General features: G+C 43.2%; 1 long non-coding RNA gene and 4 other non-coding genes across 5 annotated transcripts; all 5 read left to right on the top strand.

Annotated features, from left to right (window-relative positions):
• Window positions 1-1,610: 1,610 nt before the first annotated feature.
• Window positions 1,611-2,804, top strand: LOC116366024 (uncharacterized). The gene is made up of 2 exons (XR_004208231.1): window positions 1,611-1,838; window positions 2,008-2,804. It is a non-coding gene; the product is annotated as an uncharacterized LOC116366024 (long non-coding RNA).
• A 16,370-nt stretch (window positions 2,805-19,174) lies between these two features.
• On the top strand, window positions 19,175-19,246 carry trnae-cuc (transfer RNA glutamic acid (anticodon CUC)). Its single transcript has one exon. It is a non-coding gene; the product is annotated as a tRNA-Glu (tRNA).
• A 971-nt stretch (window positions 19,247-20,217) lies between these two features.
• trnae-cuc (transfer RNA glutamic acid (anticodon CUC)) lies at window positions 20,218-20,291 on the top strand. Its single transcript has one exon. It is a non-coding gene; the product is annotated as a tRNA-Glu (tRNA).
• A 1,160-nt stretch (window positions 20,292-21,451) lies between these two features.
• On the top strand, window positions 21,452-21,522 carry trnae-cuc (transfer RNA glutamic acid (anticodon CUC)). Its single transcript has one exon. It is a non-coding gene; the product is annotated as a tRNA-Glu (tRNA).
• A 107-nt stretch (window positions 21,523-21,629) lies between these two features.
• trnae-cuc (transfer RNA glutamic acid (anticodon CUC)) lies at window positions 21,630-21,700 on the top strand. The gene has a single exon. It is a non-coding gene; the product is annotated as a tRNA-Glu (tRNA).
• Window positions 21,701-26,985: the final 5,285 nt, after the last annotated feature.

The following is a 26,985-nucleotide window of genomic DNA, read 5'->3' as shown; positions in this document are numbered from 1 at the left end:
ATGTAACTGTTTGTTACATGCAATATGTTTTGAGGACTTCACCAGACAGAGGTTGCTCTCCGATTTTGTGATGAAACAAAAGTGTGGTTGAATGTACTTTCTGCCACTGTGTGTTCTTATTGTCTCAGCCTTAGGACTATATATCACAGTGGCAAGGCATATGAACTAACAGGTTACAGAGAAAACAACACAATTACCACAACACATACTGTACTGTAGCTTGTAATATGGCTTTCGCTCTGTATTGGCTTCCCCTGTGATTTTAGCCACACGCCACTACTGCCCGTAGGTAAGCATTTCACTGTTAGTCGACAGCAGTTGTTTACGAAGCATGGGATAAATACAAATTTGATTTGACATGGTATTCAAATTAGGGCCAGGACGATACCAGTATCATGAAACTCGTTAGTATCATGGCAAGGAAACAAAACACAAAGCGGATTTGACCTCTTTAGGAGAACAGCCCTAATGTTGGAAACAAACATCATTATGTTGTCATCCAGAGTCACATGTATTTATATTCCAAGCTATAGCGCACACTATTCTACATACGTTGGGTTTATAAAGGACCAAAGAGTTTGGACTGTTTCCTGTTTGAATTTCTGGCATTGAAGAAATATTACGATACTGGTATTGTCACAGCCCTAATTAAAATATGTATCTTTATCAGTCCACTGTGTCCGCTATTGTTACCAGATTTCCTAGTCCCTCCCTGTACGCACATTATTTGACAGATATTCTTTCAGAATAATATGTATTTATTTATTTGTAGATAATTATTGATGCCATAAGTCAATGGTGCCATCTGTCAATGATTTTACAGGGCGGTATAATGATGATTTAAATGATTTGACCATCCAGATCAGTTTAAACTTGTAATATACAGTATACAGATACAATGCAGGCCTGACTACCACTGGAGGTGGTCAGGAGAATCTGATCACAATCAGATCACAATGAGTCTATAAATCATCTACACCGATTTAAAATGTGGGCACAATCTGAATGTGAACAAGATCAGGACAAAGGACGCATGTTAGCACCAGGTATAAACGGTACTAAAATGCTAATCCTAAGGCGAACTAGTTCATCACGCTATGTGGCTGTAGACTCACACCTCAGCCATGCTATTCTCTGCATTCCAACATGTTCCACATAGACAAACAACTGTTCCACTGTGAGCCCACACCTCAGATGGCTATGTAAATACCCATTATGTGAATTGCAGGGAGATCATGGAGTGTGCGAATTTTGGGTGAAAATATAATTACTTTGTATTTTCCTGAAAGATGAAATATGTTAAATGTGAATGACGGCAAATAAACACTGACAAACACTGTTATGGAGGACTACTTACTGGCATAGAAAGGACAACTGTTGTAGAAAGGACAGACAGTTCACAGCCTCCATTGACATCTGTCACGTTCTGACCATAGTTCTTATGTGTTTTCCTTGTTTTAGTGTTGGTCAGGACGTGAGCTGGGTGGGCATTCTATGTTGTGTGTCTAGTTTGTCTATTTCTATGTTTGGCCTAATATGGTTCTCAATCAGAGGGAGGTGTTAGTCATTGTCTCTGATTGGGAACCATAATTAGGTAGCTTGTTTTGTGTTGGGTTTTGTGGGTGGTTGTTTCCTGTCTTTGTGTTTTCTGCACCAGATAGGACTGTTCCGGGTTTTGCCACATTTATTGTTTTGTTTTGTGTTCATGTTGAGTTTCTCTTATTAAATAACATGAACTCTAACAATGCTGCATTTTGGTCCTCCTCTCCTTCGACGGAAGAAATCCATTACAACATCTCTACAGGTTGTCATGGCTCTTGGACACAGCGGGGAAGATGGTAAGAAATAAGTGAGTGTTTCTAAGCTCTGTCTCTGACTGGTCCCTGAAAAAGACTGAGTGAGAGAGAGAGACTGGCTGGCGCTCATGAATAAAACAGGATGCTGCTAGATAGGAGAGGAGCGAGCTGATTTTGATACGAGGTTGATCACATCCGAAATCCATTTCAGGAGGAAACTAGAGGCCCACAAGTAGAGTGACCTTGGATGGAGAGAGTACATAAGAAGAAGAGTAAAGAGAAGGAGAGCCAGGAGCAGGAGCCAAAACAAAACTAAGAACAAGAAGAAAATGTTGGAGTAACTGTCAAGAGACAGACCAGCAGACAAAAGTGGCACCATTTTCTGTACGTTTCTCTGGTTGAGAAGACGTCATGTAACCAGATTCCAACTGGTCAGTCGAAGTAAAGACATTTTCCATGACAAGATCAAGACGTCATGGGAAAGATGTGAGATGTTGGATGTCATCAATTATATAACCAGATAAATATGTATTTTTCTGGTTGCTGAAACTGTTCATTTCCTTATACAACCACTATCCCAAAAAACTGAAACAAAAGCATTTCATCTCCTTGTGTGACCTTGTTGGAGACCATTGTAACACAGGGGATGGATACTATTTGTCAGTGGACACTAATTGGCATTACAGGAACCTGCCACATTTTCAAAATCTGTGGCTGGCAAACCAACCCAATACACTTGGAATGTGGAGACGTAATAGAATGTCAAAAAGCAAAAATTACTATAGACATCTTTCTGTTTTGGAGAGAGCGTTGGGATTGCTAGTAAATGCATTTGCAGTGGCTAATTAATGGTAAAAAGATAATGGTTTTGCCCCACAGTTAGCCAAGATGATTAAGCTTGCTAGCTAAAATTGTTTGCAGTTAGTTAACAATCGTGTCTACACTACTTTCAATGCCATTGGATTAAACTGTGTAAGTAAAGATGCTGGAAATTTGTCATTCATATAATACTGTCTATTTCATTCACATAACAGAGGGTACAGTATTTCATTAAACTATCGAGCAGAGGGATTCACACAACACCTTCTATTTCATTCCAGAGGGATTCACACAACACCGTCTATTTCATTCCAGAGGGATTCACACAACACCGTCTATTTCATTCCAGAGGGATTCACACAACACTGTCTATTTCATTCCAGAGGGATTCACACAACACTGTCTATTTCATTCCAGAGGGATTCACACAACACTGTCTATTTCATTCCAGAGGGATTCACACAACACCGTCTATTTCATTCCAGAGGGATTCACACAACACCGTCTATTTCATTCCAGAGGTATTCACACAACACCGTCTATTTCATTCCAGAGGGATTCACACAACACCGTCTATTTCATTCCAGGGGGATTCAGACTGGAGGATCTTCTGCCTCCAGTCTGCCATTTATTTTCCATCTGTCCTCAGAGGGGATGGCTAGGGTTCAGAGAGGGTTCAGATAGTGCACCGTACAGACTTCTCAGGTTATTTTTTTCAATATCTTTCGCCAGCCTTACAGGTAATCCAGACCACATGCACACAGGGAACCATTGTAGGGAACAAAGACAGGCACTACCATGGATGTGGCATCCATTTTAGGACATCCTCAGCCTCTTGATCAGATAGTGGTGAGGTTGTGATCCACAGAGGGGATTGTATAATATTTACACTAGCTCTGACCACGATCCACAGAGAGGATAGTAGTATATTTACACTAGCTCTGACCATGATCCACAGAGAGGATGGTAACGTATTTACACTAGCTCTGACAGTGATCATCAGAGAGGATGGTGGTATATTTACACTAGCTCTGACCATGATCCACAGAGAGGATGGTAGTATATTTACACTACCTCTGACCGTGATCCACAGAGAGGATTGTAGTATATTTACACTAGCTCTGACAATAATCCACATAGAGGCTGGTAGTATATTTACACTAGCTCTGACCATGATCCACAGAGAGAATGGTAGTATATTTACACTAGCTCTGACAGTGATCATCAGAGAAGATGGTAATATATTTACACTAGCTCTGACCATGATCCACAGAGAGAATGGTAGTATATTTACACTAGCTCTGACAGTGATCATCAGAGAAGATGGTAATATATTTACACTAGCTCTGACCATGATACACAGAGGATCGTAGTATATTTACACTAGTTCTGAATGTGCTTTCCTTCTACTTCCACAATACCTAGTGTCGTTTCTTGCATCATTAAAAGTAAAGACTGTTATTTTTTCAAATCAATTCTCTGTAATTAGTATTACGTGATTAAACTAATCATGTAAATGTAATTAACTAGGAAGTCAGGGCACCAAGGAAAATCTTCAGATTACAAAGTTATAATTTTCCTAATATAACTTTTCAGATATTTTAATATCTGATCAATTAGTCTTCTAATTAAGGAATTATTCTTTACCTCACGTTAGTCTCATTCCAAACGTCGTAAGTTGTTGGTTAAATGCACAAACCCAGCCTTCACTATGAATTATCCATATATCAGTTGTCTTAATCATTTATTTACTAACTAACTAAATAATCACAAAAATACATAACAAACAAACAGTAGATATGGTTACAAAGAAATGATAGGGCATGTGCCCTAGTGGAATAAGTCGATATGGCGGCTTGGTGGACAAAGGGAAGTGGGTGTGGACTGAGAAGGGTGCGAATGACAAAAGTCCCTACACAGTTGATAATTATTATGATTGAAATGCTAATCCTTTGCACATGAACGCTCACTCACTCGGGAATAATTGCAATCAATATATATATTTATGCTCAGTGTGTCGTCGTGATCTCTGTTGGAATCGTCCATCTTTCTGTTGGAAAGTTAAGTCTCTCTCTCTCCCATGAAGTCTTTTGTGGTTAGGATGGATACTTCAGAGTCCCATTCAGAAATGTTCTTATAGAATAGATGTTTGGCGGTTGTCAGTCTCGCATTCAATGGTACATAATTCCTCGCTGCAGACTAGTAATTAGTGTCGAAGAGTTGCTCTTATTCTGTCAGAATCGATGATCTCAGAGTTTCAACAACCATTACAACCTTAGCTTACACTGAAATTCTTGTGGTCTCTACTCAAACCTTTAGCTCCCTCAGCTGACCAAGGTAGGCATGGTCTCAAGGGAATTTCTTCAGGTGGGGATTATATTCATAACAGTAGAAAAGGGCTGTCCCATCACACCAGATCGATGTCTGTGCTCATGGGGGCGAGCCAATGACTTAGATAACTTCTTATAGGCAGGTGGGACGGTAGCGTCTTACCTGGCCAACATCCGGTGAAATTGCAGAGCACGAAATTCAAACTACAGTATTATAAATATTTAACTTTCATAAAATCACAAGTTTAATACATTAAAATAAAGCTTAACTTCTTGTTAATCCAGCCGCTGTGTCAGATTTCAAAAAGGTTTTACGGCGAAAGCAAACCATGCGATTATCTGAGGACAGCGCCAGCATACAAACACATGAAAAACATATTTTAACCAGGCAGTTGCGACACGAAAGTCAGAAATAGCGATTTAAAAAATGCCTTACCTTTGATGATCTTCTTCTGTTGGCACTCCACAAGGTCCCAGTTACATCACAAATGGTCCTTTTGTTCGATAATGTCCTTCTTTATATCCATAAAAGCTCAGTTTAGCTGGCACGCTTCAGTCAATAATCCACCCAGTTTCCCTCCATCAAAATGCATACAAAATGAATCCCAAACCTTACTAATAAACGTCAAACAACGTTTATAATCAAACCTTAGGTACCCTAATACGTAAATAAACGATAACATTTAAGAGGGAGAATCGTTATTGTCTTTACCGGAGAAAAATACCAAAGACCGTGCTTTCTTCCACACGCTTGGAAACACTACAGCCAAAAGGGAAGCCACCTTTTTTCCAAAAACCAGTCTGAAACTCTTTCTAAAGACTGTTGACATCTAGTGGATGCCCATGGAACTGCAATCGGGGAGGACTTAGCCTTATAATAAAAGTGATAGCCATCGAAAATAGTGGTAGGCTGAATTAATTTTTTTGGGGGAAGGGTGGTTTGTCCTCAGTTATTATGAAAATAAAATAAAACTAAGGCCATTAACACAACAGGGGGAAAGAACATTCAGGGCCACGTCATGACACCAGTGATTTATACCTGTATTTATTACGGATCTTCTCTTCCTGGTGTCCAGCAAAATTAAGGCAGTTTATACAATTTTAAAAGATTACAATATATTCACAGATTTCACAGCACACTGTGTGCCCTCAGGCTCCTACTCCACCACTGCCACATATCTGCAGTACGAAATCCATGTGTATTTATAGTGCGTATGTTATTGTGTGTGTGTGTTAGTGTACATATGTCTGTCAGAGTATGTGTGTGTGTGTGTGTGTGTGTGTGTGTATGCATGTGTCTGTGCCAATGTTTGTTGCTTCACAGTCCCCGCTGTTCCATAAGGTGTTTTTTAATGGGTTTTTTAAATCTAATTTTACTGCTTGTGTCAGTTTCTTGATGTGAAATAGAGTTCCATTTTGTCGTGGCTCTATGTAGTACTGTGTGCCTCCCATAGTCTGTTCTGGACTTGGGGACTGTGAATGGACCTCTGTGGCATGTCTTGTGGGGTATGCATGGGTTTCTGAGCTGTGTGCCAGTAGTTTAGACAGACAGCTCGGTGCATTCAACATGTCATTACCTCTCTTAAATAAAAGCAGTGATGAAGTCAATCTCTCCTCCACTTTCAGCCATGAGAGATTGACAATAAGTAATTATTTCGCCGCTATGGCCTATTTATTGCCTTTACCTCCCTTATCTTACCTCATTTGCACACAATGTACATATATTTTTTTCTATTGTGTTATTGACTGTATGTTTGTTTATTCCATGTGTAACTCTGTGTTGTTTGTGTCGCACTGCTTTGCTTTATCTTGGCCAGGTCGCAGATGTAAATGAGAACTTGTTCTCAACTGGCCTACCTGTTGAGAACACATTTAAAAAACATTTAAAACATGCATATTATTAATATTAGCGCTCTGTGTACATCCAAGGACCAGCCGTGCTGCCCTGTTCTGAGCCAATTGCAATTTTCCTAAGTCCTTTTTTGTGGCACCTGACCACACGACTGAACAGTAGTCAAGGTGTGACATAACTAAGGCCTGTAGTGCCCTGCCTTGTATGATTGTGCTATTAAGTGATAAGTGAGAGGTTCACAGCAGATGAAGGCAACAGATGGTCGTGAAACACACACTCCATGCTAACCCCTGTGGCTACTATGCATATTCCTGCTCCTCACCAGGTTTTAGTCTGCAGTGTGCGGCATCACTGGGTAGCTCATCTGTTAAGATGGTGACAGGATCTACTCCTACATTTCCACATTGACAAGACTGGAATAATCATGACCACATGTCTGCTTGTTTCCAGCAGAATGCCTCTGCCCTGCATATGGATCCTTATGATACAGATGTAGGATCTTAATTTGACCCTGCAGCTACTGAGAAATGCAAATTATTGTGTGGATTATAATGAATGTACCTTTTTGTAGTGGTTAATAGAAGTCTAGTCTTTTGTAGTGGTGATACAAGACATTTTAAAGTGGTAATTAAAACTTTAGAAACCTTTTTAAACCTGGAATACACTATAAGATAGCAGACCTGTAGATAGTAACTGACCAGCGGTCAGAAAATCACCACAGATATGTATTCCAATGGAGGCTGGTGGGAGGAGCTATAGGAGGACGGGTTTATTGTAATGGTTGGAATGGAATAGTGGAATGGTATGAAACACATCAAACATATTGAATCCACATGTTTTACTCTGTTTCATTTAGCTCCACCCACCAGCCTCCATTGGAATACATGTATGTGGGGATTGTCTGACCGCTGGTCAGTTACTCTGCACCAGGTTCTGCACAACCTCCATTAGAATACATATCTGTGGGGATTGTCTGACCACTGGTCAGTTACTCTGCACCAGGTTCTGCACAACCTCCATTGGACGCCTGTATCACATAGGTATCACGTTCACAGCTCTATAACACTACAGAATGTATCTCCATCAGAACCAATGGAGGAGAAGACCAGGCAGATAGCACAAAAACAGTCTGGTTAGGGATCTATCATTTGGATCAATCTGTCTCACACTGCACCTCTCAAGGAAATGACTGATGCTCGGGCCCAACCCTGCTTTGTCCGGAGCAACAGTGCTTTGTTAATTTTACGTGTGACCGTGTGCTCCTTATCTATCCCAAAACATATCCCAGGAAGTGTTACCAGATTGCCGGACATTTGCTCTGTAACAGTGGAGAGCACCACTTTGTATTCCTCTGTCCTCAGACTTCCCTTGTGTTAAAATGGAGAGTGGTGTGACGCAAAATGCTACAGGCCCTCTGTAGAAAACCCTTACAGTTGTCCATGAGTACTACTCAGAACCCTCACTCAAACCCTCTCTCTGGCCCTGGGACGTGAAGGCAAGTGTGCGTAATGATGGTGGCAGGAGTGCGTAATGACGGGGAGCCTGGCGGGAGCAGGCGTGACACTATCACTAGTTTGCTCCCCTATTCCAGTTTGCGTGTGTGCCTGTTTGGTGTGGGGAAATAAAATGGGGACTGTTTCCCTGTCTCCTTCTGGTCATTATTAGCCCTGTTACCGGGACTCTGGGACAGTTGTACCTATATATTTAATCTGGCACCTCTATTGGAGACCACCACATGGTTGCACTCTTTTTCACCCTCCATTCCCTTAACTCATTTATATGGATAATTAAATATGAATTGCATGTGGTTGAGAGGCTATGTTCCAAATTGAACAGGGGAGGATGCCACTTGTCGCTCAAATGTAATCACTCTAGTAAATAGTGGCTGCAGATGGTAATTCAAACAGCCCAAATTAACATCATGGATGAGAAGCCTCTGCCTATAATTGATTTAACAAGGCAAGTCAGTTTAGAACAAATTCTTATTTACAATGACAGCCTATACCGGCCAAACCCGGACGACACTGGGCCAATTGTGCGCCACCCTATGGGACTCCCAATCCCAGCTAGTTGTGATACAGCCTGGATTTGAACCAGGGTGTCTGTTCTGAGACGCATTGCCTTAGACTGCTGCTCCACTCAGGAGCCCCCATTAAGTTCAAGCCAGTGTTCGCAATTTCAGTTGCTGACATTTTCCTAAATGCGGAAAGATTAGGGTTGCACCATTCCAGTGACTTTGCCAAACTCCCAGGTTTTCCAGAAATCCCGGGTGGAAGAGGAAGCAATCAGCAGGAAATCCAGAATCCTCTGACCAGGATTGTTGAAAACCAGGAATTTTCTAATCAAATCAAATCAAATCAAATCAAATCAAATTTTACTAGTCACATGCACCGAATACAACAGGTATATAGACCTTACAGTGAAATGCTGACTTGCGAGCCCCTGACCAACAATGCAGTTAAAAAAAAATATGGATAAGAAATAAAAGTAACAAGTAATTAAAGAGCAGCAGTAAAATAACAATAATGAGACTATATACAGGGGGATACTGGTATAGAGTCAATGTGCGGGGGCACCGGTTAGTTGAGGTAGTATATAGATAGAGTTATTGAAGTGACTATGCATAGATGACAACAACAGAGAGTAGCAGCGGAGTAAAAGAGGGGGAGGGGAGGGCAATGCAAATAGTCTGGGAAGCCATTTGATTAGATGTTCAGTAGTCAAATGGCTTGGGGGTGAAAGCTGTTTAGAAGCCTCTTGGACCTGGACTTGGCACCCCAGTGCTGCTTGCCATGTGGTAGCAGAGAGAACAGTCTATGACTAGTGAGGCTGGAGTCTTTGACAATTTTGCAACTGTAGGAAAGATTGGGATAATTGATGTACGATATATTGGAATCGCTGTGTCTGTCACTTTTTCTTTGTTCTGAACTCTAATATGGGATGGCAGTATGGGACATTCTAACAATATGCAAACCAATGGAGGCTGCTGAAGGGAGGACGGCTCATTATATGTCTGGAACAGAGCTAATGGGATGGCATCAAACACATAGAATCCATGTTTGATACCATTCCACTTATTCCACTCCAGCCATTACCATGAGCCTCCCCTATTAAGTTGCCACCAACCTCCTGTGATTCAAACACAGCTCAATAGTCTATTGAACTCATTGACCCTTCATCAATAGCATAGGCCGAGACTGACGACAAAGTCAGAATCTCCAAGCTTTCCCCTCAATCAAGTAAGCCAATCGTTTTGACCTGATGATTTCATCCCTTGCAGGCTTCATAAAAACAGATCCTATAGCTCATGGGGCGGCAGCGTAGCGTAGTGGTTAGAGCGTTGGACTAGTAACCGGAAGGTTGCAAGTTCAAACCCCTGAGCTGACAAGGTACAAATCTGTCGTTCAGGCAGAATCTGTCGTTCTGTCCCACTGTTCCTAGGCCGTCATTGAAAATAAGAATGTGTTCTTAACTGACTTGCCTGGTTAAATAAAGGTAAAATTTAATAAATAAATAAATAAATAAATAAAAAAATTCAGGACAGCTATGAACTGTCAGGGTCACAACTATACAAAAACAAGACCTTTAATGATGATAATATTGTCATTGACACACATTGGTTATTCTGAGAATAAGCCTGTGGGTCTTTTTATAGATAATTTACCACACTCTTACTAACAATATTCACTAGCTGATAGGAAAAACAGTCTTCACAAAGGTCAAGCTAGACTTTAAATGGAAACTCTAGTGACATATGACCCATAATGTTCTCCCCGGAGACCCAGCTCCATCAACACTCCACTGCTCCAACTGGAAACTGGGGGGAGGAAAGAAAATAACAAAAAAACATATTTTTATTTGGCAAAGCCTGGTCCCAGATCTGTTTGTGTTGTCTTCCCAACTCCTAGCCTGGTCCCAGATCTGTTTGTGCTGTCCTCCCAACTCCTAGCCTGGTCCCAAATATGTGTGTGCTGTCTTCCCAACTCCTAGCCTGGTCCCAAATATGTTTGTGCTGTCTTCCCAACTCCTAGCCTGGTCCCAAATATGTTTGTGCTGTCTTCCCAACTCCTAGCCTGGTCCCAAATATGTTTGTGTTGTCTTCCCAACTCCTAGCCTGGTTCCAAATATGTTTGTGCTGTCTTCCCAACTCCTAGCCTGGTCCCAAATATGTTTGTGCTGTCTTCCCAACTCCTAGCCTGGTCCCAAATATGTTTCTGCTGTCTTCCCAACTCCTAGCCTGGTCCCAAATATGTTTGTGTTGTCTTCCCAACTCCTAGCCTGGTCCCAAATATGCTTGTGTTGTCTTCCCAACTCCTAGCCTGGTCCCAAATATGTTTGTGCTGTCTTCCCAACTCCTAGCCTGGTCCCAAATATGTTTGTGTTGTCTTCCCAACTCCTAGCCTGGTCCCAAATATGTTTGTGCTTTCTTCCCAACTCCTAGCCATGTCCCAAATATGTTTTTGTTTTCTTCCCAACTCCTAGCCTGATCCCAGATCTGTTTGTGCTGTCTTCCCAACTCCTAGCCAGGTTACAGATCTGTTTGTGCTGTCTTCCCAACTCCTAGCCTGGTTTCAGATCTGTTTGTGCTGTCTTCCCAACTCCTAACCTGGTCCCAAATATGTTTGTGTTGTCTTCCCAACTCCTAGCCTGGTCCCAAATATGTTTGTGCTGTCTTCCCAACTCCTAGCCTGGTCCCAAATATGTTTGTGCTGTCTTGCCAACTCCTAGCCTGGTCCCAAATATGTTTGTGCTGTCTTCCCAACTCCTAGCCTGGTCCCAAATATGTTTGTGCTGTCTTCCCAACTCCTAGCCTGGTCCTAGATCTGTTTGTGTTGTCTTCCCAACTCCTAGCCTGGTCCCAGATCTGTTTGTGCTGTCTTGCCAACTCCTAGCCTGGTTCCAGATCTGTTTGTGCTGTCTTCCCAACTCCTAGCCTGGTTCCAGATCTATTTATGCCATCTTGCCAACTCCTAGTCTGGTTCCAGATCTGTATGTGCTGTCTTGCCAACTCCTAGCCTGGTTCCAGATCTGTTTGTGCCGTCTTGCCAACTCCTAGCCTGGTTCCAGATCTGTATGTGCTGTCTTGCCAACTCCTAGCCATTCCCATATGTGTTGTGCTGTCTTGCTGACTCCTAGCCTGGTCCCAGTTCTGTTTGTGCTTTCTTGTCAACTCTTGTGATCATTGCTTGGCATAACAGCATTAGGAGTTGGCTATACAACACAACTATATCGAGGACCAGACTAGGGTTAGGCTGTGCTGTACTTACCTCCCTTGGCTACCTGTTCCTGTGCCTTTACATACGTGTAGGTACTGAACAGCTTATTGCTTGTGTAGATGTGGCATTTGTGTAAGTCTTCAACCAATGTTATCAAACTCCCATGTATGTCATTTGTGATCAGTCAGTCCTACTGGATTACCAGCTTCTATATGTGCAGACTTCAGCCTTGTATGTAGTTACATACAGTATTTCATAGCACACTCATATCTAACTGACTTTCATGTTGGACTATTTGGAATCAGTTTAATCTCTGGATCAACATACTATATAACAAAACTTTCGCTCGTTCACAAGATTGATCTGATCTGTGAAACCAAAACAAATAGAACATTTGATGATTGAAATAAGACAACTAATGCATGTCACCTGGACAAAGGAAACCCCAAAATGGAGGACCAATCTCCTCAATCAAGTCACTATCCATCTGACTGGGAAGGAAATTAAGCTTTTAAGCATTGGTTAGGAGGAAAGGGAGCTGTGATCCGCACTGGTGCTTTGCCCAGATAAGTAGGACCCTCACAGATGCCTTCCACTCTTCCATGTTCCCTCACACAATGGTTGCTAGGTAACGGCAGGCGCTTCATGCCATGTCGTGTGTTCAGAGGGCCGCAGTATGAGTGAAAAACCCTTATATAAAGTGCTCATAATAAGAGAGTCAAACAGAACAGTAGCGGACAAGGGCATTAATGCACACCAGGGTAAGGAACTGAGGTTCGCTGTGGTTTGTTGGTGTGTGTGTGCGTGTGTGCCTGTGTGTGTGTGTGTGTGTGTGCTCGTGTGCTCTGTGTGTGTGTGTGCATGTGTGCTCGTGTGTCTGTGTTTGTGTGTGTGTGTGTGTGTGTGCATGTATTTGTGTTACAGAAGACGTGAACGATAATGGAAAACCAATTGTTCTCTCATAGCTGGACATAACCTAAAAAAATATTTGCCTTGCATGAACGTCTTCCTCTAGCTGGTCTACCAGCTGCCAGGGAACCATTAGCACTCAGATGGAAAGATGAACACCCCTCATTCAAATGTACATTGGCGACACTCGCCCCCGCATCTTACGTCTTTTCAAATGGCGCTCTACTCTGCTGGAAATGGAGATTGCCCAATTCCACGGTTGTTAATAGTGGTTATGCAAAGAAATCTTTTCTCCTCCACAGTCTCAGTGTAAAGACTCTCAGAGTTAGAGGCACGTCTCCTGCAGTGCCATTAGCCTGGCAGAACAACAGAAGAGGAACTTAATAGAATCTACCACGACCATGCCAAGGTGTTGAGTGGGTGCAGGTGCAGAAGCTGAAAAGTACATCTCAAGTCGTCTGACTGACATTGCCAGGGTGTTTTGTTATGTTGTGCACAGACATGAATCTGTCTAAAGTACATTTCATTTTTGAGACAGAGATTTCGGAATAGGCTTCAGTACCAAACTTATAAGATTTTGTCCAATGCAAGAGATAGAAGTTCAATTTTTTTTTATTGTTTTGGGGGGCGGGCTTCAACATAACACAAAACATTTATATAAGAGTACAACCGTTCTGCTGCATGCCAATGTTTGTTATACGCCGTTTTGATCATTTCTCATCTGAAAGCTTCCAGCACCGTATTTCTTAAGAAAACCCTTTCAACCATACTAACAAACCCTCCGTTCAACACAAGGGCTTTGTGGAGCTTCTGTTGAAAGTCTCTCTGCTTTGTGGAGCTTCTGTTGAAAGTCTCTCTGCTTTGTGGAGCTTCTGTTGAAAGTCTCTCTGCTTTGTGGAGCTTCTGTTGAAAGTCTCTCTGCTTTGTGGAGCTTCTGTTGAAAGTCTCTCTGCTTTGTGGAGCTTCTGTTGAAAGTCTCTCTGCTTTGTGGAGCTTCTGTTGAAAGTCTCTCTGCTTTGTGGAGCTTCTGTTGAAAGTCTCTCTGCTTTGTGGAGCTTCTGTTGAAAGTCTCTCTGCTTTTATCAAAGGCCTTGTCTGTCTTTCATGGGACTTTTGCTTTTATCACCTCGGCCAAAACCGACAAATGTCTGTTTGTGTGGATGAACATGTACAAACACTCAGACGTGCTCCACAGACAACATTTACACCTAGACTACTAATGAGTATGGTACTCTAAAACAACCCAGCAGAGATTATTATAGAGTACTACTGGGCTCTGAGAGATGAGCACCAAAGCCAAGAGAAGAAGAGATCTGGCTGCCCGCAGCGTGGAATGGTGTACGCGGGCCGTTTGATGTGCCCAGACCAGGACCCTAGGAAAGGGTGCAGGGTACGGGGTGTGTCACCATGGTGAAACGGCAGAGGTGAAAGGGGGACAGCCTGCCATTTTCCAACAGCGTCAGAAGTTCTTCAGACACACAAGAGCTCTTCACAGCCCTTGAAGCTCTGAATCGTGCGACCCGTGTGCCCTTTGCTGATAATGACTTCTCACACAACGCAATTATGTGAGTGCAGGCAAGCCGGCAAAGGCCAGACAGGCAAAGACAAAAATAACTGGCAAGTGGCCTCATTGTCCTATGGAGACAAAATAAATTGTCTGATGGTTGTGTTATGGTTGGTTTTCTGAAATTCACAAATAGAACCTCCACTAGAAGTTAAACGTTCCGCCATCAGAAGAATACAAGTTCCTCTAATCTCATAGGGACGAATCCTAACTTCCACTTAAGTCAAATGCATAACTAAGTGAAGATCTCCCATTAGCCATACATAGCTACCATAACGAGCTTCCAGTGAATCATCTCAAGTGCATAACTAAGTGAAGATCTCCCGTTAGCCATACATAGCTACCATAAAGAGCTTCCAGTGAATCATCTCAAGTGCTTAACTAAGTGAAGATCTCCCGTTAGCCATACATAGCTACCATAAAGAGCTTCCAGTGAATCATCTCAAGTGCATAACTAAGTGAAGATCTCCCGTTAGCCATACATAGCTACCATAACGAGCTTCCAGTGAATCATCTCAAGTGCATAACTAAGTGAAGATCTCCCATTAGCCATACATAGCTACCATAACGAGCTTCCAGTGAATCATCTCAAGTGCATAACTAAGTGAAGATCTCCCATTAGCCATACATAGCTACCATAACGAGCTTCCAGTGAATCATCTCAAGTGCATAACTAAGTGAAGATCTCCCATTAGCCATACATAGCTACCATAACGAGCTTCCAGTGAATCATCTCAAGTGCATAACTAAGTGAAGATCTCCCGTTAGCCATACATAGCTACCATAACGAGCTTCCAGTGAATCATCTCAAGTGCATAACTAAGTGAAGATCTCCCGTTAGCCATACATAGCTACCATAACGAGCTTCCAGTGAATCATCTCAAGTGCATAACTAAGTGAAGATCTCCCATTAGCCATACATAGCTACCATAACGAGCTTCCAGTGAATCATCTCAAGTGCATAACTAAGTGAAGATCTCCCGTTAGCCATACATAGCTACCATAACGAGCTTCCAGTGAATCATCTCAAGTGCTTAAGCATTTTTGAATCTCCGAGGGCAATGGTGAATAATACTTTTGGGACACTAAAGCGACTCTCTATTCTGCCTGAGACGGAGGCAGTCGCTTGCTGATTAGCATATTCATCAGACTTCACCTCCTGTTCAGCTTCACAGCTCAGAGATCACAGATCTGTGAATCATGACTCGTGTCTGCTGCATTCAGAGCTGCTGAACCAGAGACAGGGCGGCTACAGTAATAAACCTGACCCCAGCGCGTCACTGTCGGGTACAGAGAATGACAGCGCCCCTCTAGATAGAGAGAGACCCGGGTGGTTGGAGTCTGTGGTTGTCTATCTGTCTGGATGGTCAAAGGTAGAGGATGATGTTTAGAAGAGCAGAACTTTTAAGGATCTCTTTTCCAATCCATTATGATGTGATATTAGAGTCTCCAGTTCATGTTCGCCGTGTGCAAAGTGAAATCGATGCTTTCCTAGATATATGTTGTGATCAAGTCTTGAAAGTATTCTTTGAATTGAATTCTGGTCTATTGTATCATGAGTCCTTATTCCATTGTCAGTGAATCCTCTGTGGAGCAATGTAGAGAAAATATTACATTCACTTCTCATGATGAATTCTATTACTTATAGTTGTGTGTGTATTGTTGTGTATTGTTAGATATTACTGCACTGTCGGAGCTAGAAGCACAAGCATTTCGCTACACCCGCAATAACATCTGCTAAATATGTGTCCGACCAATAACATTTGATTTTATTTGATATTGGCTAAAATATCAGCTGATTAAAAGTAAAAAACAGGGTAATAGTAGAGTTTGCTTTTGAAAAGATAATTTGACACTTCAGTTCCATCTGTTATTCCAATTAAGCAAATACATCTTCATACACAGCTTCAGCCTACGTGTTGTTAATGTAAACACTCCTTTTAACAGCTCCTGTAGAGTTGTTTTCATGTATTTGGATAATTAAAACACTCTCTTGATGAAAAACCTCAATTAGTCCACAGCTGGGATCAAATGAGCGTTTTCAATTAGCTCACCGAGGTGCCATGGAACATGTTGCGTCTAGAGGAGCGTCACATCTACAAAGACAGACAAAGCGTTTCTCATCTCAAAGCGATACAGAAAATAATGAGGGATCATAATGAAAAGTCCTTCCTTCAACAGCACTGTAAGATGTCCAATGTACATCCATGTCATTTAGCAGACTCTCTTATCCAAAGCCATACAGTAGTGATACTGGTCCCCCGTGGGAATCGAACCCACAACTCTAGCATTGCAAGCGCCATGCTCTCCCAACTCAACGACACAGGACCCATGTGCTCTTAAAGGAATGCTACACTCAAAAACGACATTCTATTACGTTTTTCATTAGTCCACTGTTCATACAATCACCAAAAAATGGAAAAACTGAGAGATATGAACCATGGACTGTTTGACAACACACTTAAAGATTGTTTTGAGTGTAGGTATTCATTTACTTTAATTATCATAGCTGTAGTAATTATGTTGAATATAATAATAAACTACATTTATCAATCTGACTCCAATGTTATGTGAATAAATTCCACAGGCTCTGTGTGTCTCTAGAAGATATAGCTAGATAGCCTCTCATCACCACTTAGGACCACTATAATGAACATGTTTTTAACTTGCACTGTTTTTCAATTACTAAGAACTAGAAATATCTAATCCTGGCGACCAATGTTGTAGTATTAATCTATTGAGGCAAGCAGGTCGGGGATGTCAAGGTGGTACTCAAGCACGTGCTATGTGTATAGTTATATAACAACATTATTCTTAATTCATTCCAACTTAGATGTGTGTGTATTGGGTATATGTTGTGTAGTTACTTGTTTAGATATTACTGCACTGTCGGAGCTAGAAGCACAAGCATTTACTACACGCGTAATAACATTGATAATCACGTGAATTAAGTGACCAATAAAATGTGATTTGATATGAAATACATGATACACTACAGACTTCTCAGTGGTTACACACGTCTTCAGTTCAGAATAATATCTACGAGAAAAAACTGGAGCTTGCTAACGAGTTCTCAAAGTGTGAACAAATTCACAGTCCTTTTATACAAATTCAAACGGAAACTCACCGACCAACATTTATTTGCACTTTGGCTAATAAAAACAATAGAGAGGAACAACACACTCAGATTCTAATCAACTCAATTAAAATGATAGACGCGCACCTCTGTGTCACTCCTCTTTGAACTATCAGCCGTCCAAATGAACAAAATAACAGTTTCCCTGCAGCAATAAATCCACTTACAATATGATAAAACATATAGAAATCCATAGCTCTTTATGAACCCTAGAAACAATCCAAACATGACAATTCATTCAGACAGTAACAATGATTCGGTTAATTTCACGTTTTCATGTGTATTGACAACCCCAACGTCCGTGCTCACCGGGTTCTATGGGAACTTCCTGCCCCAGATAAAGCCACAGATATTTGTCTGTGACCTCTGTGATAGCCCACAGATGGTCAGCCATGCAAACCACAGGATGTTGGTGGCACCTTTAATTGGGAAGAACGGGCTGGTGGTAATGTCTGGAGCGGAATCAGTGGAATGGTGTCAAACACATTGTTTCCAGGTGTTTGATGCCATTCCATTTGCTCTGTTCCGGCAATTATTATGAGCCGTCCTCCCCTCAGCAGCCTCCACAGATCCAAACCATGTCATAAATGGTGATTGTGACATCACGCTGGTATTCACTTCTCTAATTTTTTTAACTACACTCATAAATAAATCCCTTATGCCATGGCTAGCTAGTGATACACAAATCAGGTCAGTTATTTTGCCAATAGATCAGATTTGAGCTGCCCAGTTACACGCAGCCTTATGTCGCGTTCCCCTGCTCAGATGTTGCAGTGGTTGTGTGCCACGTTGGTGTTTATACTTGCGTACTATTGTTTCTACAGATGAGCGAGGTACCTTCAGTCAGGCGTTTGGAAATTGCTCCCAAGGATGAACCAGACTTGTGGAGGTCTACATTTTCTTTTCTGAGGTCTTGGCTGATTTCCTTTGGTTTTCCCATGGAGTCAAGCAAAGAGGCAACTGAGTTTGAAGGTAGGCCTTGAAATACATCTACAGGTACACCTCCAATTGACTCAAAGGATGTCAATTAGCCTATACGAAGCTTCTAAAGCCATGACATCATTTTCAGGATTTTACAAACTGTTTAAAGGCACAGCCAACTTAGTGTATGTAAACTTCTGACCCACTGGATTTGTGATACACTGAATTATAAGTGAAATAATCGGTCTGTAAACAATTGTTGGAAAAATTACTGTGTCATGCACAAAGTAGATGTCTAACCGACTGCCAAAACTATAGTTTGTTAACAAGAAATGTGTGGAGGGGTTGACAAACAGTTTTAATGAATGACTCCAGCCTAAGTGGATGGAAACTTACGACTTCAACTGTATGTACCAGCTCACACTGGGAAACGATTTCACTCTAGTACCCTTCCCTGGTGGTCTAGTGGTTAGGATTCGGCGCTCCACCGCCGCGGCCCGGGTTCGATTCCGGTCAGGGAACTACTCTTTTGCTGCATGTTTACTTGTGCAACCTCTCACTATGAATATGGAAGGTTATCGCACATATGTACCAGCTCACACACTGGGACCGATTTGCATTCTAGTACCCTTCCCTGGTGGTCTAGTGGTTAGGATTCAGCGCTCTCACCGCTGCGGCCCGGGTTCGATTCCCGGTCAGGGAAATTGTCCATGCTCCTTGTGTACTTGTGCAACCTGTCACTATGAATATAGTAGGTTGTCGCACGTATGTACCACTTCAAATTGCAAACCGATTTGCCCTGCAGTGTCCTTCCCAGGTGTCTAGTGGTGCACCAGACCCTCCTGCAGCAAACCCCCCAACATGATGCTGTGCTTCACGGTGGGATGGTGTCCTTTGGCTTGCGAGCTTCCCACTTTTCGATATAGGACTCGTTTGCCTGTGGATATAGACCATTTTGTACCTGTTTCCTCCAGCATCTTCCAAGGTCCTTTGCTGTTTGTTCTGGGATGGATTTGCACTTTTCGACCCAAAGTACGTTCATCTCTAGGAGACAGAACGCGTCTCCTCCTGAGCGGTATGACGCCTGCGTGGTCCCATGGTGTTTATACTTGCGTACTATTGTTTCTACAGATGAGCGAGGTACCTTCAGGCGTTTGGAAATTGCTCCCCAAGGATGAACCAGACTTGTGGAGGTCTACATTTTCTTTTCTGAGGTCTTGGCTGATTTCCTTTGGTTTTCCCATGGAGTCAAGCAAAGAGGCACTGAGTTTGAAGGTAGGCCTTGAAATACATCTACAGGTACACCTCCAATTGACTCAAAGGATGTCAATTAGCCTATAAGGAGCTTCTAAAGCCATGACATCATTTTCAGGAATTTTACAAACTGTTTAAGGCACAGCCAACTTAGTGTATGTAAACTTCTGACCCACTGGATTTGTGATACACTGAATTATAAGTGAAATAATCGGTCTGTAAACAATTGTTGGAAAAATTACTTGTGTCATGCACAAAGTAGATGTCCTAACCGACTGCCAAAACTATAGTTTGTTAACAAGAAATGTGTGGAGGGGTTGACAAACAGGTTTTAATGACTCCACCTAAGTGGATGGAAACTTACGACTTCAACTGTATGTACCAGCTCACACTGGGAAACGATTTTCACTCTAGTACCCTTCCCTGGTGGTCTAGTGGTTAGGATTCGCGGCTCTCACACCGCCGCGGCCCGGGTTCGATTCCCGGTCAGGGAACTACTCTTTTGCTGCATGTTTACTTGTGCAACCTCTCACTATGAATATGGAAGGTTATCGCACATATGTACCAGCTCACACTGGGAACCGATTTGCATTCTAGTACCTTCCCTGGTGGTCTAGTGGTTAGGATTATTCAGCGCTCTCACCGCTGCGGCCCGGTTCGATTCCCGGCAGGGAAATTGTCCATGCTCCTTGTGTACTGGTGCAACCTGTCACTATGAATATAGTAGGTTGTCGCACGTATGTACCAACACTTCAAATTGCAAACCGATTGCCCTGCAGTGTCCTTCCCAGGTGTTCTAGTGGTGCACCAGACCCTCCTGCAGCAAAGCACACCCACAACATGATGCTGTGCTTCACGGTTGGGATGGTGTCCTTTGGCTTGCGAGCTTCCCACTTTTCGATATAGGACTCGTTTGCCTGTGGATATAGACCATTTTGTACCTGTTTCCTCCAGCATCTTCACAAGGTCCTTTGCTGTTGTTCTGGGATGGATTTGCACTTTTCGACCCAAATTACGTTCATCTCTAGGAGACAGAAAGCGTCTCTCCTTCCTGAGCGGTATGACGCCTGCGTGGTCCCATGGTGTTTATACTTGCGTACTATTGTTTCTACAGATGAGCGAGGTACCTTCAGGCGTTTGGAAATTGCTCCCAAGGATGAACCGACTTGTGGAGGTCTACATTTCTTTTCTGAGGTCTTGGCTGATTCCTTTGGTTTTCCCATGGAGTCAAGCAAAGAGGCACTGAGTTTGAGGTAGGCCTTGAAATACATCTACAGGTACACCTCCAATTGACTCAAAGGATGTCAATTAGCCTATAAGGAAGCTTCTAAAGCCATGACATCATTTTCAGGAATTTTACAACTGTTTAAAGGCACAGCCAACTTAGTGTATGTAAACTTCTGACCCACTGGATTTGTGATACCATGAATTATAAGTGAAATAATCGGTCTGTAAACAATTGTTGGAAAAATTACTGTGTCATGCACAAAGTAGATGTCCTAACCGACTGCCAAAACTATAGTTTTGTAACAAGAAATGTGTGGAGGGGTTGACAAACAGTTTTAATAATGACTCCAGCCTAAGTGATGGAAACTTACGACTTCAACTGTATGTACCAGCTCACACTGGGAAACGATTTTCACTCTAGTACCCTTCCCTGGTGGTCTAGTGGTTAGGATTCGGCGCTCTCACCGCCGCGGCCCGGTTCGATTCCCGGTCAGGGACTACTCTTTGCTGCATGTTTACTTGTGCAACCTCTCACTATGAATATGGAAGGTTATCGCACATATGTACCAGCTCACACTGGGAACCGATTTGCATTCTAGTACCCTTCCCTGGTGGTCTATGGTTAGGATTCAGCGCTCTCACCGCTGCGGCCCGGGTTCGATTCCCGGTCAGGGAAATTGTCCATGCTCCTTGTGTACTGTGCAACCTGTCACTATGATATAGTAGGTTGTCGCACGTATGTACCACACTTCAATTGCAAACCGATTTGCCCTGCAGTGTCCCTTCCCAGGTGTTCTAGTGGTGCACCAGACCCTCCTGCAGCAAAGCACACCCACAAACATGATGCTGTGCTTCACGGTTGGGATGGTGTCCTTTGGCTTGCGAGCTTCCCACTTTTCGATATAGGACTCGTTTGCCTGTGGATATAGACCATTTTGTACCGTTTCTCCTCCAGCATCTTCACAAGGTCCTTTGCTGTTGTTCTGGGATGGATTTTGCACTTTTCGACCCAAAGTACGTTCATCTCTAGGAGACAGAACGCGTCTCCTTCCTGAGCGGTATGACGCCTGCGTGGTCCCATGGTGTTTATACTTGCGTACTATTGTTTCTACAGATGAGCGAGTGTACCTTCAGGCGTTTGGAAATTGCTCCCAAGGATGAACCAGACTTGTGGAGGTCTACATTTTCTTTTCTGAGGTCTTGGCTGATTTCCTTTGGTTTTCCCATGGAGTCAAGCAAAGAGGCACTGAGTTTGAAGGTAGGCCTTGAAATACATCTACAGGTACACCTCCAATTGACTCAAAGGATGTCAATTAGCCTATCAGGAGCTTCTAAAGCCATGACATCATTTTCAGGAATTTTACAAACTGTTTAAAGGCACAGCCAACTTAGTGTATGTAAACTTCTGACCCACTGGATTTGTGATACACTGAATTATAAGTGAAATAATCGGTCTGTAAACAATTGTTGGAAAAAATACTTGTGTCATGCACAAAGTAGATGTCCTAACCGACTGCCAAAACTATAGTTTGTTAACAAGAAATGTGTGGAGGGGTTGAAAACAGGTTTTAATGACTCCAGCCTAAGTGGATGGAACTTACGACTTCAACTGTATGTACCAGCTCACACTGGGAAACGATTTTCACTCTAGTACCCTTCCCTGGTGGTCTAGTGGTTAGGATTCGGCGCTCACACCCGCCGCGGGCCGGGTTCGATTCCCGGTCAGGGAACTACTCTTTTGCTGCATGTTTACTTGTGCAACCTCTCACTATGAATATGGAAGGTTATCGCACATATGTACCAGCTCACACTGGGAACCGATTTGCATTCTAGTACCCTTCCCTGGTGGTCTAGTGGTTAGGATTCAGCTCTCACCCAGCTGCGGCCCGGGTTCGATTCCCGGTCAGGGAAATTGTCCATGCTCCTTGTGTACTTGTGCAACCTGTCACTATGAATATAGTAGGTTGTCGCACGTATGTACCACTTCAAATTGCAAACCGATTTGCCGCAGTGTCCTTCCCAGGTGTTCTAGTGGTGCACCAGACCCTCCTGCAGCAAAGCACACCACAACATGATGCTGTGCTTCACGGTTGGGATGGTGTCCTTTGGCTTGCGAGCTTCCCACTTTTCGATATAGGACTCGTTTGCCCTTGGATATAGACCATTTGTACCTGTTTCCTCCAGCATCTTCACAAGGTCCCTTTGCTGTTTTCTGGGATGGATTTGCACTTTTCGACCCAAAGTACGTTCATCTCTAGGAGACCAGAACGCGTCTCCTTCCTGAGCGTAATGACGATTGCGTGGTCCCATGGTGTTTATACTTGCGTACTATTGTTTCTACAGATGAGCGAGGTACCTTCTCCCAACTCCTAGCCTGGTCCCAAATATGTTTGTGTTGTCTTCCCAACTCCTAGCCTGGTTCCAAATATGTTTGTGCTGTCTTCCCAACTCCTAGCCTGGTCCCAAATATGTTTGTGCTGTCTTCCCAACTCCTAGCCTGGTCCCAAATATGTTTCTGCTGTCTTCCCAACTCCTAGCCTGGTCCCAAATATGTTTGTGTTGTCTTCCCAACTCCTAGCCTGGTCCCAATATGCTTGTGTTGTCTTCCCAACTCCTAGCCTGGTCCCAAATATGTTTGTGCTGTCTTCCCAACTCCTAGCCTGGTCCCAAATATGTTTGTGTTGTCTTCCCAACTCCTAGCCTGGTCCCAAATATGTTTGTGCTTTCTTCCCAACTCCTAGCCATGTCCCAAATATGTTTTTGTTTTCTTCCCAACTCCTAGCCTGATCCCAGATCTGTTTGTGCTGTCTTCCCAACTCCTAGCCAGGTTACAGATCTGTTTGTGCTGTCTTCCCAACTCCTAGCCTGGTTTCAGATCTGTTTGTGCTGTCTTCCCAACTCCTAACCTGGTCCCAAATATGTTTGTGTTGTCTTCCCAACTCCTAGCCTGGTCCCAAATATGTTTGTGCTGTCTTCCCAACTCCTAGCCTGGTCCCAAATATGTTTGTGCTGTCTTGCCAACTCCTAGCCTGGTCCCAAATATGTTTGTGCTGTCTTCCCAACTCCTAGCCTGGTCCCAAATATGTTTGTGCTGTCTTCCCAACTCCTAGCCTGGTCCTAGATCTGTTTGTGTTGTCTTCCCAACTCCTAGCCTGGTCCCAGATCTGTTTGTGCTGTCTTGCCAACTCCTAGCCTGGTTCCAGATCTGTTTGTGCTGTCTTCCCAACTCCTAGCCTGGTTTCCAGATCTATTTATGCCATCTTGCCAACTCCTAGTCTGGTTCCAGATCTGTATGTGCTGTCTTGCCAACTCCTAGCCTGGTTCCAGATCTGTTTGTGCCGTCTTGCCAACTCCTAGCCTGGTTCCAGATCTGTATGTGCTGTCTTGCCAACTCCTAGCCATTCCCATATGTGTTGTGCTGTCTTGCTGACTCCTAGCCTGGTCCCAGTTCTGTTTGTGCTTTCTTGTCAACTCTTGTGATCATTGCTTGGCATAACAGCATTAGGAGTTGGCTATACAACACAACTATATCGAGGACCAGACTAGGGTTAGGCTGTGCTGTACTTACCTCCCTTGGCTACCTGTTCCTGTGCCTTTACATACGTGTAGGTACTGAACAGCTTATTGCGTGTGTAGATGTGGCATTTGTGTAAGTCTTCAACCATGTTATCAAACTCCATGTATGTCATTTGTGATCAGTCAGTCCTACTGGATTACCAGCTTTTCTATATGTTGCAGACTTCAGGCCTTTGTATGTAGTTACATACAGTATTTCATAGCACACTCATATCAACTGACTTTCATGTTGGACTATTTGGAATCAGTTTAATCTCTGGATCAACATACTATTATACAAAACTTTCGCTCGTTCACAAGATTGATCTGATCTGTGAAACCAAAACAAATAGAACATTTGATGATTGAAATAGACAACTAATGCATGTCACCTGGACAAGGAAACCCCCAAAATGGAGGACCAATCTCCTCAATCAAGTCACTATCCATCTGACTGGGAAGGAAATTAAGCTTTTAAGCATTGGTTAGGAGGAAAGGGAGCTGTGATCCGCACTGGTGCTTTGCCCAGATAAGTAGGACCCTCACAGATGCCTTCCACTCTTCCATGTTCCCCTCACACAATGGTTTGCTAGGTAACGGCAGGCGCTTCATGCCATGTCGTGTGTTCAGAGGGGCCGCAGATGAGTGAAAAACCCTTATATAAAGTGCTCATAATAAGAGAGTCAAACAGAACAGTAGCGGACAAGGGCATTAATGCACACCAGGGTAAGGAACTGAGGTTCGCTGTGGTTTGTTGGTGTGTGTGTGCGTGTGTGCCTGTGTGTGTGTGTGTGTGTGTGCTCGTGTGCTCTGTGTGTGTGTGTGCATGTGTGCTCGTGTGTCTGTGTTTGTGTGTGTGTGTGTGTGTGTGCATGTATTTGTGTTACAGAAGACGTGAACGATAATGGAAACCAATTGTTCTCTCATAGCTGGACATAACCTAAAAAAATATTTGCCTTGCATGAACGTCTTCCTCTAGCTGGTCTACCAGCTGCCAGGGAACCATTAGCACTCAGATGGAAAGATGAACACCCCTCATTCAAATGTACATTGGCGACACTCGCCCCCGCATCTTACGTCTTTTCAAATGGCGCTCTACTCTGCTGGAAATGGAGATTGCCCAATTCCACGGTTGTTAATAGTGGTTATGCAAAGAAATCTTTTCTCCTCCACAGTCTCAGTGTAAAGACTCTCAGAGTTAGAGGCACGTCTCCTGCAGTGCCATTAGCCTGGCAGAACAACAGAAGAGGAACTTAATAGAATCTACCACGACCATGCCAAGGTGTTGAGTGGGTGCAGGTGCAGAAGCTGAAAAGTACATCTCAAGTCGTCTGACTGACATTGCCAGGGTGTTTTGTTATGTTGTGCACAGACATGAATCTGTCTAAAGTACATTTCATTTTTGAGACAGAGATTTCGGAATAGGCTTCAGTACCAAACTTATAAGATTTTGTCCAATGCAAGAGATAGAAGTTCAATTTTTTTTATTGTTTTGGGGGGGCGGGCTTCAACATAACACAAAACATTTATATAAGAGTACAACCGTTCTGCTGCATGCCAATGTTTGTTATACGCCGTTTTGATCATTTCTCATCTGAAAGCTTCCAGCACCGTATTTCTTAAGAAAACCCTTTCAACCATACTAACAAACCCTCCGTTCAACACAAGGGCTTTGTGGAGCTTCTGTTGAAAGTCTCTCTGCTTTGTGGAGCTTCTGTTGAAAGTCTCTCTGCTTTGTGGAGCTTCTGTTGAAAGTCTCTCTGCTTTGTGGAGCTTCTGTTGAAAGTCTCTCTGCTTTGTGGAGCTTCTGTTGAAAGTCTCTCTGCTTTGTGGAGCTTCTGTTGAAAGTCTCTCTGCTTTGTGGAGCTTCTGTTGAAAGTCTCTCTGCTTTGTGGAGCTTCTGTTGAAAGTCTCTCTGCTTTGTGGAGCTTCTGTTGAAAGTCTCTCTGCTTTTATCAAAGGCCTTGTCTGTCTTTCATGGGACTTTGCTTTTATCACCTCGGCCAAAACCGACAAATGTCTGTTTGTGTGGATGAACATGTACAAACACTCAGACGTGCTCCACAGACAACATTTACACCTAGACTACTAATGAGTATGGTACTCTAAAACAACCCAGCAGAGATTATTATAGAGTACTACTGGGCTCTGAGAGATGAGCACCAAAGCCAAGAGAAGAAGAGATCTGGCTGCCCGCAGCGTGGAATGGTGTACGCGGGCCGTTTGATGTGCCCAGACCAGGACCCTAGGAAAGGGTGCAGGGTACGGGGTGTGTCACCATGGTGAAACGGCAGAGGTGAAAGGGGGACAGCCTGCCATTTTCCAACAGCGTCAGAAGTTCTTCAGACACACAAGAGCTCTTCACAGCCCTTGAAGCTCTGAATCGTGCGACCCGTGTGCCCTTTG

The sequence above is a fragment of the Oncorhynchus kisutch genome, unplaced genomic scaffold (assembly GCF_002021735.2).
Source record: "Oncorhynchus kisutch isolate 150728-3 unplaced genomic scaffold, Okis_V2 scaffold1337, whole genome shotgun sequence".
In the NCBI taxonomy this organism is placed as follows: Eukaryota; Metazoa; Chordata; class Actinopteri; order Salmoniformes; family Salmonidae; genus Oncorhynchus; species Oncorhynchus kisutch.
Note: the sequence above shows the minus strand (reverse complement) of the source record. Positions and strands in the feature narration are given on the sequence as shown.